This window comes from Pleurodeles waltl, chromosome 9, assembly GCF_031143425.1.
Source record: "Pleurodeles waltl isolate 20211129_DDA chromosome 9, aPleWal1.hap1.20221129, whole genome shotgun sequence".
In the NCBI taxonomy this organism is placed as follows: Eukaryota; Metazoa; Chordata; class Amphibia; order Caudata; family Salamandridae; genus Pleurodeles; species Pleurodeles waltl.
The window spans coordinates 1,046,045,464-1,046,059,106 of NC_090448.1; the positions used below are offsets into that span (position 1 = coordinate 1,046,045,464).

Here is a 13,643-nt window from a genome sequence, read left to right on the forward strand (position 1 = left end):
ATTAATTTGCCTTCCTCTTGAAAAAACGGAGACTAATACTTGTGTGGTAGAAATCAGGTGTCTCCAGGGCTCTAGAGAAGTCTTGGGTAACAGGTGGGGAGTGCTGGGTAACATGGTCTCTAGGGAAGCAATGTCCTTTTTGCTAGTAGAAATGAGTTTTTGCTACCTTCTCATCTGTTATCATATCTTGTACTTCAGCTAAAGGCCACAATGATAATCTCTTGTACTTTTTCCAACTGAAGCCACTGACAATGAGTCTCAGACTCCAGACAGCAGGATATTTGAGGTTCCACATATGTTCCATCCAGGTTCGATTGTGACAATGATCTTGTAAAAAATGAAACACAATACATTGGTTAGCTAAAGTCCAATTAGTTTTTAATGCAAGATAGCAAGCAGTACAGTAAAAGATCAGACAGTTATTTCAGCTGACCAAGCCCCTTGCTAGAAAATGGTCAGCTGGAGTGTAGTGTTGAAATTCATTGAAAACTTACCCAGCATATACATGTTTTCCCTCAATGCAAGTCAAAATAGATAATCACATGACAGAAACGTCTTACTAAACGTATCTAATCTGCAGGTGGCAGGATCTCTCCCTCTCTTCCTCCGAGCACTGAACGACATTGAGGGAAAGATATAATTCATATGTGTAAGGAAATGCCTCCTTGGCATGCTTACCCCCTGACTTTTTGCCTTTGCTGATGCTATGTTTACAATTGAAAGTGTGCTGAGGCCTGCTAACCAGGCCCCAGCACCAGTGTTCTTTCCCTAACCTGTACTTTTGTATCCACAATTGGCAGACCCTGGCATCCAGATAAGTCCCTTGTAACTGGTACTTCTAGTACCAAGGGCCCTGATGCCAAGGAAGGTCTCTAAGGGCTGCAGCATGTCTTATGCCACCCTGGAGACCTCTCACTCAGCACAGACACACTGCTTACCAGCTTCTGTGTGCTAGTGAGAACAAAACGAGTAAGTCGACATGGCACTCCCCTCAGGGTGCCATGCCAGCCTCTCACTGCCTATGCAAGTATAGGTCAGTCACCCCACTAGCAGGCCTTACAGTCCTAAGGCAGGGTGCACTATACCATAGGTGAGGGTACCAGTGCATGAGCATGGTACCCCTACAGTGTCTAAACAAAACCTTAGACATTGTAAGTGCAGGGTAGCCATAAGAGTATATGGTCTGGGAGTTTGTCAAACACGAACTCCACAGCACCATGATGGCTACACTGAAAACTGGGAAGTTTGGTATCAAACTTCTCAGCACAATAAATGCACACTGATGCCAGTGTACATTTTATTGCAAAATACACCCCAGAGGGCACCTTAGAGGTGCCCCCTGAAACTTAACCGACTGTCTGTGTAGGCTGACTAGTTCCAGCAGCCTGCCACACTAGAGACATGTTGCTGGCCCCATGGGGAGAGTGCCTTTGTCACTCTGAGGCCAGTAACAAAGCCTGCACTGGGTGGAGATGCTAACACCTCCCCCAGGCAGGAGCTGTAACACCTGGCGGTGAGCCTCAAAGGCTCACCCCTTTGTCACAGCACCGCAGGACACTCCAGCTAGTGGAGTTGCCCGCCCCCTCCGGCCCCGGCCCCCACTTTTGGCGGCAAGGCCGGAGAAAATAATGAGAATATCAAGGAGGAGTCACTGGCCAGTCAGGACAGCCCCTAAGGTGTCCTGAGCTGAGGTGACTCTAACTTTTAGAAATCCTCCATCTTGCAGATGGAGGATTCCCCCAATAGGGTTAGGATTGTGACCCCCTCCCCTTGGGAGGAGGCACAAAGAGGGTGTACCCACCCTCAGGGCTAGTAGCCATTGGCTACTAACCCCCCAGACCTAAACACGCCCTTAAATTTAGTATTTAAGGGCTACTCTGAACCCTAGAAAATTAGATTCCTGCAACAACAACAAGAAGGACTGCCTAGCTGAAAACCCCTGCAGAGGAAGACCAGAAGACAACAACTGCCTTGGCTCCAGAAACTCACCGGCCTGTCTCCTGCCTTCCAAAGAACTCTGCTCCAGTGACGCCTTCCAAAGGGACCAGCGACCTCTGCATCCTCTGAGGACTGCCCTGCTTTGACGACGACAAGAAACTCCCGAGGACAGCGGACCTGCTCCAAAAAGACTGCAACTTTATCCAAAGGAGCAGCTTTAAAGAACCCTGCAATCTCCCCGCAAGAAGCGTGAGACTTGCAACACTGCACCCGGCGACCCCGACTCGGCTGGTGGAGAACCAACACCTCAGGGAGGACCCCCGGACTACTCTACGACTGTGAGTACCAAAACCTGTCCCCCCTGAGCCCCCACAGCGCCGCCTGCAGAGGGAATCCCGAGGCTTCCCCTGACCGCGACTCTCTGAAACCTAAGTCCCGACGCCTGGAAAAGACCCTGCACCCGCAGCCCCCAGGACCTGAAGGACCGGACTTTCACTGCAGAAGTGACCCCCAGGAGTCCCTCTCCCTTGTCCAAGTGGAGGTTTCCCCGAGGAAGCCCCCCCTTGCCTGCCTGCAGCGCTGAAGAGATCCCTTGATTTCTCATTGACTTCCATTGCGAACCCGACGCTTGTTCTAACACTGCACCCGGCCGCCCCTGCGCCGCTGAGGGTGAAATTTCTGTGTGGGCTTGTGTCCCCCCCGGTGCCCTACAAAACCCCCCTGGTCTGCCCTCCGAAGACGCGGGTACTTACCTGCTGGCAGACTGGAACCGGGGCACCCCCTTCTCTCCATTGAAGCCTATGCGTTTTGGGCACCACTTTGAACTCTGCACCTGACCGGCCCTGAGCTGCTGGTGGGGTAACTTTGGGGTTGCTCTGAACCCCCAACAGTGGGCTACCTTGGACCAAGAACTGAACCCTGTAAGTGTCGTACTTACCTGGAAAAACTAACAAAAACTTACCTTCTCCCAGGAACTGTGAAAATTGCAGTGTCCACTTTTAAAATAGCTATTTGTGAATAACTTGAAAAGTATACATGCAATTGAAATGATTCAAAGTTCCTAATGTACTTACCTGCAATACCTTTCAAACAAGATATTACATGTTAAATTTGAACCTGTGGTTCTTAAAATAAACTAAGAAAAGATATTTTTCTATAACAAAACCTATTGACTGGATTTGTCTCTGAGTGTGTGTACCTCATTTATTGTCTGTGTATGTACAACAAATGCTTAACACTACTCCTTGGATAAGCCTACTGCTCGACCACACTACCACAAAATAGAGCATTAGTATTATCTCTTTTTACCACTATTTTACCTCTAAGGGGAACCCTTGGACTCTGTGCATGCTATTCCTTACTTTGAAATAGCACATACAGAGCCAACTTCCTACATTGGTGGATCAGCGGTGGGGTACAAGACTTTGCATTTGCTGGACTACTTAGCCAATACCTGATCACACGACAAATTCCAAAATTGTCATTAGAAATTGATTTTTGCAATTTGAAAAGTTTTCTAAATTCTTTAAAGTCCTGCTAGGGCCTTGTGTTAGTCCATGTTAGCATTTCTTTTAGAGTTTAAAAGTTTGTTAAAAGTTTGAATTAGATTCTAGAACCAGTTTTAGTTTCTTAAAAAGTATTCCAACTTTTAGAAGCATAATGTCTAGCACAGATGTGAATGTGGTGGAACTCGACACCACACCTTACCTCCATCTACAGATGAGAGAGCTAAGGTCACTCTGTAAACTAAAGAAAATAACAATGGGCTCCAAACCTACCAAAGTACAGCTCCAGGAGCTTTTGGCAGAGTTTGAAAAAGCCAACCCCTCTGAGGATGGCAACACAGAGGATGAAGATAGTGACTTGGAGGGAAATTCCCCCCCTCCAGTCCTACTTAGGGAGAGCAGGGCTTCTCAAGCCCTGACTCCACAAATAATAGTCAGAGATGCAGGTTCCCTCACAGGAGGGACCAACAACTCTGAAATCACTGAGGATAACTCCAGTGAAGAGGACATCCAGTTAGCCAGGATGGCCAAAAGATTGGCTTTGGAAAGACAGATCCTAGCCATAGAAAGGGAAAGACAAGAGATGGGCCTAGGACCCATCAATGGTGGCAGCAACATAAATAGGGTCAGAGATTCTCCTGACATGTTGAAAATCCCTAAAGGGATTGTAACTAAATATGAAGATGGTGATGACATCACCAAATGGTTCACAGCTTTTGAGAGGGCTTGTGTAACCAGAAAAGTGAACAGATCTCACTGGGGTGCTCTCCTTTGGGAAATGTTCACAGGAAAGTGTAGGGATAGACTCCTCACACTCTCTGGAAAAGATGCAGAATCTTATGACCTCATGAAGGGTACCCTGATTGAGGGCTTTGGATTCTCCACTGAGGAGTATAGGATTAGATTCAGGGGGGCTCAAAAATCCTCGAGCCAGACCTGGGTTGACTTTGTAGACTAATCAGTAAAAACACTAGATGGTTGGATTCAAGGCAGTGGTGTAAGTAATTATGATGGGCTGTACAATGTATTTGTGAAAGAACACCTGTTAAGTAATTGTTTCAATGACAAACTGCATCAGCATCTGGTGGACCTAGGACCAATTTCTCCCCAAGAATTGGGAAAGAAGGCGGACCATTGGGTCAAGACTAGGGTGTCCAAAACTTCCACAGGGGGTGACCAAAAGAAAGGGGTCACAAAACCTCCCCAGGGGAAAGGTGGTGAGACAGCCAAAAATAAAAATAGTAAAGAGTCTTCTACAGGCCCCCAAAAACCTGCACAGGAGGGTGGGCCCAGAGCCTCTTCACAAAACAATCCTGGGTACAAGGGTAAAAACTTTGATCCCAAAAAGGCCTGGTGTCGTAGCTGTAATCAGCCTGGACACCAAACTGGAGACAAGGCCTGTCCCAAGAAAGGTTCCACTCCAAACTCCAATCCAGGTAACACTGGAATGGCTAGTCTCCAAGTGGGATCAACAGTGTGCCCAGAGCAAATCAGGGTCCACACTGAAGCTACTCTAGTCTCTGAGGGTGGGGTGGATTTAGCCACACTAGCTGCCTGGCCGCCTAACATGCAAAAATACAGGCAGCAGCTCTTTATTAATGGGACAAGTGTAGAGGGCCTGAGGGATACAGGTGCCAGTGTCGCCATGGTGACAGAGAAACTGGTTTCCCCTGGCCAATACCTGACTGGAAAAACCTATACAGTCACCAACGCTGACAATCAGACTAAAGCACATCCCATGGCAATGGTAACTTTAGAATGGGGAGGGGTCAATGGCCTGAAACAGGTGGTGGTCTCCTCAAACATCCCAGTAGACTGTCTGCTTGGAAATGACCTGGAGTCCTCAGCATGGGCTGAGGTAGAACTAAAAACCCATGCAGCCATGCTGGGTATCCCTGAACTGGTGTGTGTAAAAACAAGAGCACAATGCAAGGCACAGGGTGAAAAAGTAGAGCTGGAGTCTGGAAGAAAGGCCCAGCCTACCAAGAGAAAAGGAAAGTCAGTTGGGAAACCAACTGCAACACAGTCAGAAAAAGAGAACCTCTCTTCTCAGGAAGAAGTTCTGCCCTCTGAGGGAACTGAGCCTTTGGAGCTTGAACCTTATCAGGATGAGCTCTTAGGCCCAGGGGGACCCTCAAGGGAGGAGCTGTGTAAGGGACAAGAAACCTGTCCCTCTCTTGAAGGCCTTAGGCAGCAAGCTGCTGAAGAGTCCAAGGGCAAGAAAAATGGAACACATAGGGTCTATTGGGAAGATGGACTCCTGTACACTGAGGCCAGAGACCCCAAACCTGGTGCCACTAGGAGAGTGGTAGTGCCTCAGTCGTTCAGAGAGTTTATTCTGACCTTGGCCCATGATATTCCCCTTGCTGGGCATTTGGGACAAACCAAGACGTGGGAGAGGTTAGTCAACCACTTCTACTGGCCCAATATGTCCCACAAGGTTAAGGAGTTTTGCCTCTCCTGCCCCACCTGTCAAGCCAGTGGTAAGACAGGTGGGCATCCAAAGGCCCCCCTCATTCCACTTCCAGTGGTGGGGGTCCCCTTTGAAAGAGTGGGTGTGGACATAGTTGGTCCACTAGAACCTCCCACAGCCTCAGGAAATATGTATATCCTAGTAGTAGTGGATCATGCTACTAGGTATCCTGAAGCTATTCCCCTTAGGTCGACTACTGCCCCTGCAGTAGCCAAGGCCCTCATTGGTATCTTTACCAGAGTGGGTTTCCCTAAGGAGGTGGTGTCTGACAGAGGTACCAACTTCATGTCAGCATACCTAAAACACATGTGGAATGAGTGTGGAGTGACTTACAAATTCACTACACCATACCATCCACAAACTAATGGCTTAGTTGAGAGATTCAACAAGACATTAAAAGGCATGATCATGGGGCTCCCAGAAAAGCTCAAAAGGAGATGGGATGTCCTCTTGCCATGTCTGCTTTTCGCTTACAGAGAGGTGCCACAGAAGGGAGTAGGATTCTCACCCTTTGAACTTCTGTTTGGTCACCCTGTAAGGGGACCACTTGCTCTTGTTAAAGAAGGCTGGGAGAGACCTCTTCATGAGCCTAAACAGGACATAGTGGACTATGTACTTGGCCTTCGCTCTAGAATGGCAGAGTACATGGAAAAGGCAAGCAAAAACCTTGAGGCCAGCCAACAGCTCCAGAAGTTTTGGTATGACCAAAAGGCTGCAATGGTTGAGTTCCAACCAGGGCAGAAAGTCTGGGTTCTGGAGCCTGTGGCTCCCAGGGCACTTCAGGACAAATGGAGTGGCCCTTACCCAGTGCTAGAAAGGAAGAGTCAGGTCACCTACCTGGTGGACCTGGGCACAAGCAGGAGCCCCAAGAGGGTGATCCATGTGAACCGCCTTAAGCTCTTCCATGACAGGGCTGATGTAAATCTGTTGATGGTAACAGATGAGGATCAGGAGGCAGAGAGTGAACCTCTCCCTGATCTTCTGTCATCAGACCCAAAAGATGGCTCAGTAGATGGAGTGATCTACTCAGACACCCTCTCTGGCCAACAGCAAGCTGATTGTAGGAGAGTCCTACAACAGTTTCCTGAACTCTTCTCCCTAACCCCTGGTCAGACACACCTGTGTACCCATGATGTGGACACAGGAGACAGCATGCCTGTCAAAAACAAAATTTTTAGACAGTCTGACCATGTTAAGGAAAGCATCAAGGTGGAAGTCCACAAGATGCTGGAATTGGGAGTAATTGAGCGCTCTGACAGCCCCTGGGCTAGCCCAGTGGTCTTAGTCCCCAAACCTCACACCAAAGATGGAAAGAAAGAGATGAGGTTTTGTGTGGACTACAGAGGGCTCAACTCTGTCACCAAGACAGACGCCCATCCAATTCCTAGAGCTGATGAGCTCATAGACAAATTAGGTGCTGCCAAATTCTTAAGTACCTTTGACTTGACAGCAGGGTACTGGCAAATAAAAATGGCACCTGGAGCAAAAGAGAAAACAGCATTCTCCACACCTGATGGGCATGATCAGTTTACTGTTATGCCCTTTGGTTTAAAGAATGCCCCTGCCACCTTCCAAAGGTTGGTGAATCAAGTCCTTGCTGGTTTGGAGTCCTTTAGCACAGCTTATCTTGATGATATTGCTGTCTTTAGCTCCACCTGGCAGGATCACCTGGTCCACCTGAAGAAGGTTTTGAAGGCTCTGCAATCTGCAGGCCTCTCTATCAAGGCATCCAAATGCCAGATAGGGCAGGGAACTGTGGTTTACTTGGGCCACCTTGTAGGTGGAGGCCAAGTTCAGCCACTCCAACCCAAGATCCAGACTATTCTGGACTGGGTAGCTCCAAAAACCCAGACTCAAGTCAGGGCATTCCTTGGCTTGACTGGGTATTACAGGAGGTTTGTGAAGGGATATGGATCCATTGTGACAGCCCTCACTGAACTCACCTCCAAGAAAATGCCCAAGAAAGTGAACTGGACTGTAGAATGCCAACAGGCCTTTGACACCCTGAAACAAGCAATGTGCTCAGCACCAGTTCTAAAAGCTCCAGATTATTCTAAGCAGTTCATTGTGCAGACAGATGCCTCTGAACATGGGATAGGGGCAGTTTTGTCCCAAACAAATGATGATGGCCTTGACCAGCCTGTTGCTTTCATTAGCAGGAGGTTACTCCCCAGGGAGCAGCGTTGGAGTGCCATTGAGAGGGAGGCCTTTGCTGTGGTTTGGTCCCTGAAGAAGCTGAGACCATACCTCTTTGGGACTCACTTCCTAGTTCAAACTGACCACAGACCTCTCAAATGGCTGATGCAAATGAAAGGTGAAAATCCAAAACTGTTGAGGTCGTCCATCTCCCTACAGGGAATGGACTTTATAGTGGAACACAGACCTGGGACTGCCCATGCCAATGCAGATGGCCTTTCCAGGTTCTTCCACTTAGAAAATGAAGACTCTCTTGGGAAAGGTTAGTCTCATCCTCTTTCGTTTGGGGGGGGGGGTTGTGTAAGGAAATGCCTCCTTGGCATGGTTACCCCCTGACTTTTTGCCTTTGCTGATGCTATGTTTACAATTGAAAGTGTGCTGAGGCCTGCTAACCAGGCCCCAGCACCAGTGTTCTTTCCCTAACCTGTACTTTTGTATCCACAATTGGCAGACCCTGGCATCCAGATAAGTCCCTTGTAACTGGTACTTCTAGTACCAAGGGCCCTGATGCCAAGGAAGGTCTCTAAGGGCTGCAGCATGTCTTATGCCACCCTGGAGACCTCTCACTCAGCACAGACACACTGCTTACCAGCTTGTGTGTGCTAGTGAGAACAAAACGAGTAAGTCGACATGGCACTCCCCTCAGGGTGCCATGCCAGCCTCTCACTGCCTATGCAAGTATAGGTCAGTCACCCCTCTAGCAGGCCTTACAGCCCTAAGGCAGGGTGCACTATACCATAGGTGAGGGTACCAGTGCATGAGCATGGTACCCCTACAGTGTCTAAACAAAACCTTAGACATTGTAAGTGCAGGGTAGCCATAAGAGTATATGGTCTGGGAGTTTGTCAAACACGAACTCCACAGCACCATGATGGCTACACTGAAAACTGGGAAGTTTGGTATCAAACTTCTCAGCACAATAAATGCACACTGATGCCAGTGTACATTTTATTGCAAAATACACCCCAGAGGGCACCTTAGAGGTGCCCCCTGAAACTTAACCGACTGTCTGTGTAGGCTGACTAGTTCCAGCAGCCTGCCACACTAGAGACATGTTGCTGGCCCCATGGGGAGAGTGCCTTTGTCACTCTGAGGCCAGTAACAAAGCCTGCACTGGGTGGAGATGCTAACACCTCCCCCAGGCAGGAGCTGTAACACCTGGCGGTGAGCCTCAAAGGCTCACCCCTTTGTCACAGCACCGCAGGACACTCCAGCTAGTGGAGTTGCCCGCCCCCTCCGGCCCCCACTTTTGGCGGCAAGGCCGGAGAAAATAATGAGAATATCAAGGAGGAGTCACTGGCCAGTCAGGACAGCCCCTAAGGTGTCCTGAGCTGAGGTGACTCTAACTTTTAGAAATCCTCCATCTTGCAGATGGAGGATTCCCCCAATAGGGTTAGGATTGTGACCCCCTCCCCTTGGGAGGAGGCACAAAGAGGGTGTACCCACCCTCAGGGCTAGTAGCCATTGGCTACTAACTCCCCAGACCTAAACACGCCCTTAAATTTAGTATTTAAGGGCTACCCTGAACCCTAGAAAATTAGATTCCTGCAACAACAAGAAGAAGGACTGCCTAGCTGAAAACCCCTGCAGAGGAAGACCAGAAGACAACAACTGCCTTGGCTCCAGAAACTCACCGGCCTGTCTCCTGCCTTCCAAAGAACTCTGCTCCAGCGACGCCTTCCAAAGGGACCAGCGACCTCTGCATCCTCTGAGGACTGCCCTGCTTCGATGACGACAAACTCCCGAGGACAGCGGACCTGCTCCAAAAAGACTGCAACTTTATCCAAAGGAGCAGCTTTAAAGAACCCTGCAATCTCCCCGCAAGAAGCGTGAGACTTGCAACACTGCACCCGGCGACCCCGACTCGGCTGGTGGAGAACCAACACCTCAGGGAGGACCCCCGGACTACTCTACGACTGTGAGTACCAAAACCTGTCCCAACTGAGCCCCCACAGCGCCGCCTGCAGAGGGAATACCGAGGCTTCCCCTGACCGCGACTCTCTGAAACCTAAGTCCCGACGCCTGGAAAAGACCCTGCACCCGCAGCCCCCAGGACCTGAAGGACCGGACTTTCACTGCAGAAGTGACCCCCAGGAGTCTCTCTCCCTTGCCCAAGTGGAGGTTTCCCCGAGGAAGCCCCCCCTTGCCTGCCTGCAGCGCTGAAGAGATCCCTTGATCTCTCATTGACTTCCATTGCGAACCCGACGCTTGTTCTAACACTGCACCCGGCCGCCCCCGCGCCGCTGAGGGTGAAATTTCTGTGTGGGCTTGTGTCCCCCCCGGTGCCCTACAAAACCCCCCTTGTCTGCCCTCCGAAGACGCGGGTACTTACCTGCTGGCAGACTGGAACCGGGGCACCCCCTTCTCTCCATTGAAGCCTATGCGTTTTGGGCACCACTTTGAACTCTGCACCTGACCGGCCCTGAGCTGCTGGTGTGGTAACTTTGGGGTTGCTCTGAACCCCCAACAGTGGGCTACCTTGGACCAAGAACTGAACCCTGTAAGTGTCGTACTTACCTGGTAAAACTAACAAAAACTTACCTCCCCCAGGAACTGTGAAAATTGCACTGTGTCCACTTTTGAAATAGCTATTTGTCAATAACTTGAAAAGTATACATGCAATTGAAATGATTCAAAGTTCCTAATGTACTTACCTGCAATACCTTTCAAACAGGATATTACATGTTAAATTTGAACCTGTGGTTCTTAAAATAAACGAAGAAAAGATATTTTTCTATACAAAACCTATTGGCTCGATTTGTCTCTGAGTGTGTGTACCTCATTTATTGTCTATGTGTATGTACAACAAATGCTTAACACTACTCCTTGGATAAGCCTACTGCTCGACCACACTACCACAAAATAGAGCATTAGTATTATCTCTTTTTACCACTATTTTACCTCTAAGGGGAACCCTTGGACTCTGTGCATGCTATTCCTTACTTTGAAATAGCACATACAGAGCCAACTTCCTACAATATGTACAACTAGCCTCCACTTGAAAGTGAGGTTACGCTGTTAGGAAATGTGCAAGATACAACCCTGAGCCCTGTACGATTAAGACGGTGAGTTTTCCTCCTCTGGCCAGTTGATCAAACAACTGAGGATGTCAGGTGTTGCTGCCCAATTTTGGATGTTTTGAAAGTAATATGTTTGCTTTCAGTTTACATCCGAAGCTTTGTTATTTCATTTTAGACCTATTGTGACACAACTCCTAAGACGGCCCCTTTAAAGCAAATGGTTTTCACATGTTGTGCATAAATCAGTGGGCCTAACTTAATGGATCTGCAGCAGAAGCGGTTTCCATAGAAAGAAAAACGTTTCCTGTGTAGGAAAAGTTTAATTTGCAACTATAATGGATACCATGCTTACTGATGCAGAACAACACCTTAATGCATCACATTACTCATGTAGATATTTCTCTATCGGTACTCCTAAATATCTAAACTTTGGTTGATTTCAATGACTAGTCTGTGGAATCGCCATGAATCCCATAATAGTTGTAGGTCTAGTACAAATGCAAACATTTGTGAGGATTGAAAGTTTGAAATTTAATCATTGTTTGTGATTGTGTAAAAATCGAAGAGAATTAAAGTGTTAGATAACTTTTTAGGAAGACAAATTCAAGTTATTCCTGCTCGACAGTGAAGTGGCTTGTCCTGCATACCTACAGTGTTATGCTTAACACTTTCAGTATTTAATCCCTGATTAAATTTAGTTGAGTATACTTGCACAAATGACATACATGAATGCAGCTGTAAGACCTACAACAAAAATGCTGCTTGATTTAACGTTTTACTATCTCACCATTGTAGGCTAAAGAAAGATCGCTAAAAAAATACAACCAATATCTTACTTTTTAGGTCAAGCGCACAAGCACTTTTTGACTTGTTGAAAGTATTCTGTAGGCCTTAACCATGCCCATCACTTTCACTCATTCATAGGGCTTACCTTTCAAAAATCCCTTAATGGCATTGGTAAATGCTTTACGTTTGTCCCGCCTTGGGGTGGTTTTGTTACCGCCTTGCAGACTGACCCTGTTACATGGGTTATTGCACGATTGCAGATATACTTTTGTGTGGGTGAACTCTATTTTTTCTTTTGGCTCTCCCCTTCATGCTCCATGTTGGCCATGCCGCTCATTGGGTGAACGGCGCAGAACATAGCGACCTCCATCAGCGTTGTTCACACTGTTACCTAATCTGAGTACTTTCTTTTGGTTGTCCCCTTCACGCTCCATAGCTTTCACAAAAACTCTTATAATTGATAAATGCTTTACGTAAAAAAAAAAAAAGAAATCCTCAAAGCAGCTCTCCTGACACAGTGGGAGAACTCATACTGCAATAGTCACTGCACTTTGGAAACTCATTCCATAATACTTTGCAGGCCATTACTTTTAGAAACCATTTTTGCTCATAACTCAGCCCCCGGTGCTTGCACTATAGGACCACCACCAAAATATTTACAACAACTTGCTCTTTCTGTCTACATCATAAATGGGTCCCCACAATAGGTTAGTGGGGACCCTAAAATAATACCCCCACCATTGTGTCATTTTAAGCTCTCTAATGGCTGGAACTATGGTTTTACAGCTGGGAGAAGTTTGTGTTTTAAGGGCCTTGTTTGTAATATCATTGCAGTTGGTCTGTTAGTGTAGAAAATTTGTAAGGCACTATGCATTCTAGGGGCTAAATATATGGTTACAGTGCATTACTTTCTGCCATTTTCTTTTCATGTGGTTATGCCATCTAGGGGCTAACTATATAGTTACATGACCATGTTTCTTACAAGTGCTATTTTCATTGTGGTGTCCTCTAGGGACAGTTCTAAGCATCATCATAGTACAACATTTGCAGGACGGAAACTCTCTTCATAATGCTTTGCTAGGCATTAATTTTACAAAACATTGTTGCTCATAACTCAGCCTGTTGCGGTCCTAGGACAATGGGACCACCTTCAAAACATTCACTGCAATGTGCTCTTTCTGCCTACATCGTCTCAGGGTCCCCACACTAGGATAGTAGGGACCCCAAAATAATAATCCCTCCCACCATTCTGTGTCTTTTTTATTTACTTCTTTCTTGGATGGAACTTTTGTTTTGCAGTGATTGTGTTTTAAGGGCCTTGTTTGTTATATCATTGCAGTAGGCCTGGTAGCCTTCAAAATGTGTAATGCACCACGCCCTGTAGGGGTTAACTATATGGCTACACTGAATTACTTTCTTCCATTCTCTTCATGTGGTTTTGCCCTCTAGGGGCTGACTATATGATTGCATGACCATGTTTCTTACAAGTTCTATTTTTATTGCAGTGTCCTCTATGGGCTGTTCTGAGCATTACAGCCAACATGCTACAATATTCTCGGGCACAAAAACTCGACCCCATAATTCTTTTCATGTCATTACTTTTACAAAACATATTTTCTCATAACTCAGCCTGTGGTGGTTCTAGGACAAAATAATAAACCCTTCCACCATTCAATGTCTTTTTAAGCGCTTTCATGGTTGTAATTTTTGTTTTAAAGGCCTGGT

The 13,643-nt window shown here is 47.2% G+C and overlaps 1 protein-coding gene across 2 annotated transcripts in view; it reads left to right on the forward strand.

Moving 5' to 3' along the window:
- The window catches only part of NID2 (nidogen 2), a 449,243-nt gene that overhangs the window by 171,368 nt on the left and 264,232 nt on the right, over positions 1-13,643 (forward strand). The gene's annotated exons all lie outside the window — the stretch shown is intronic.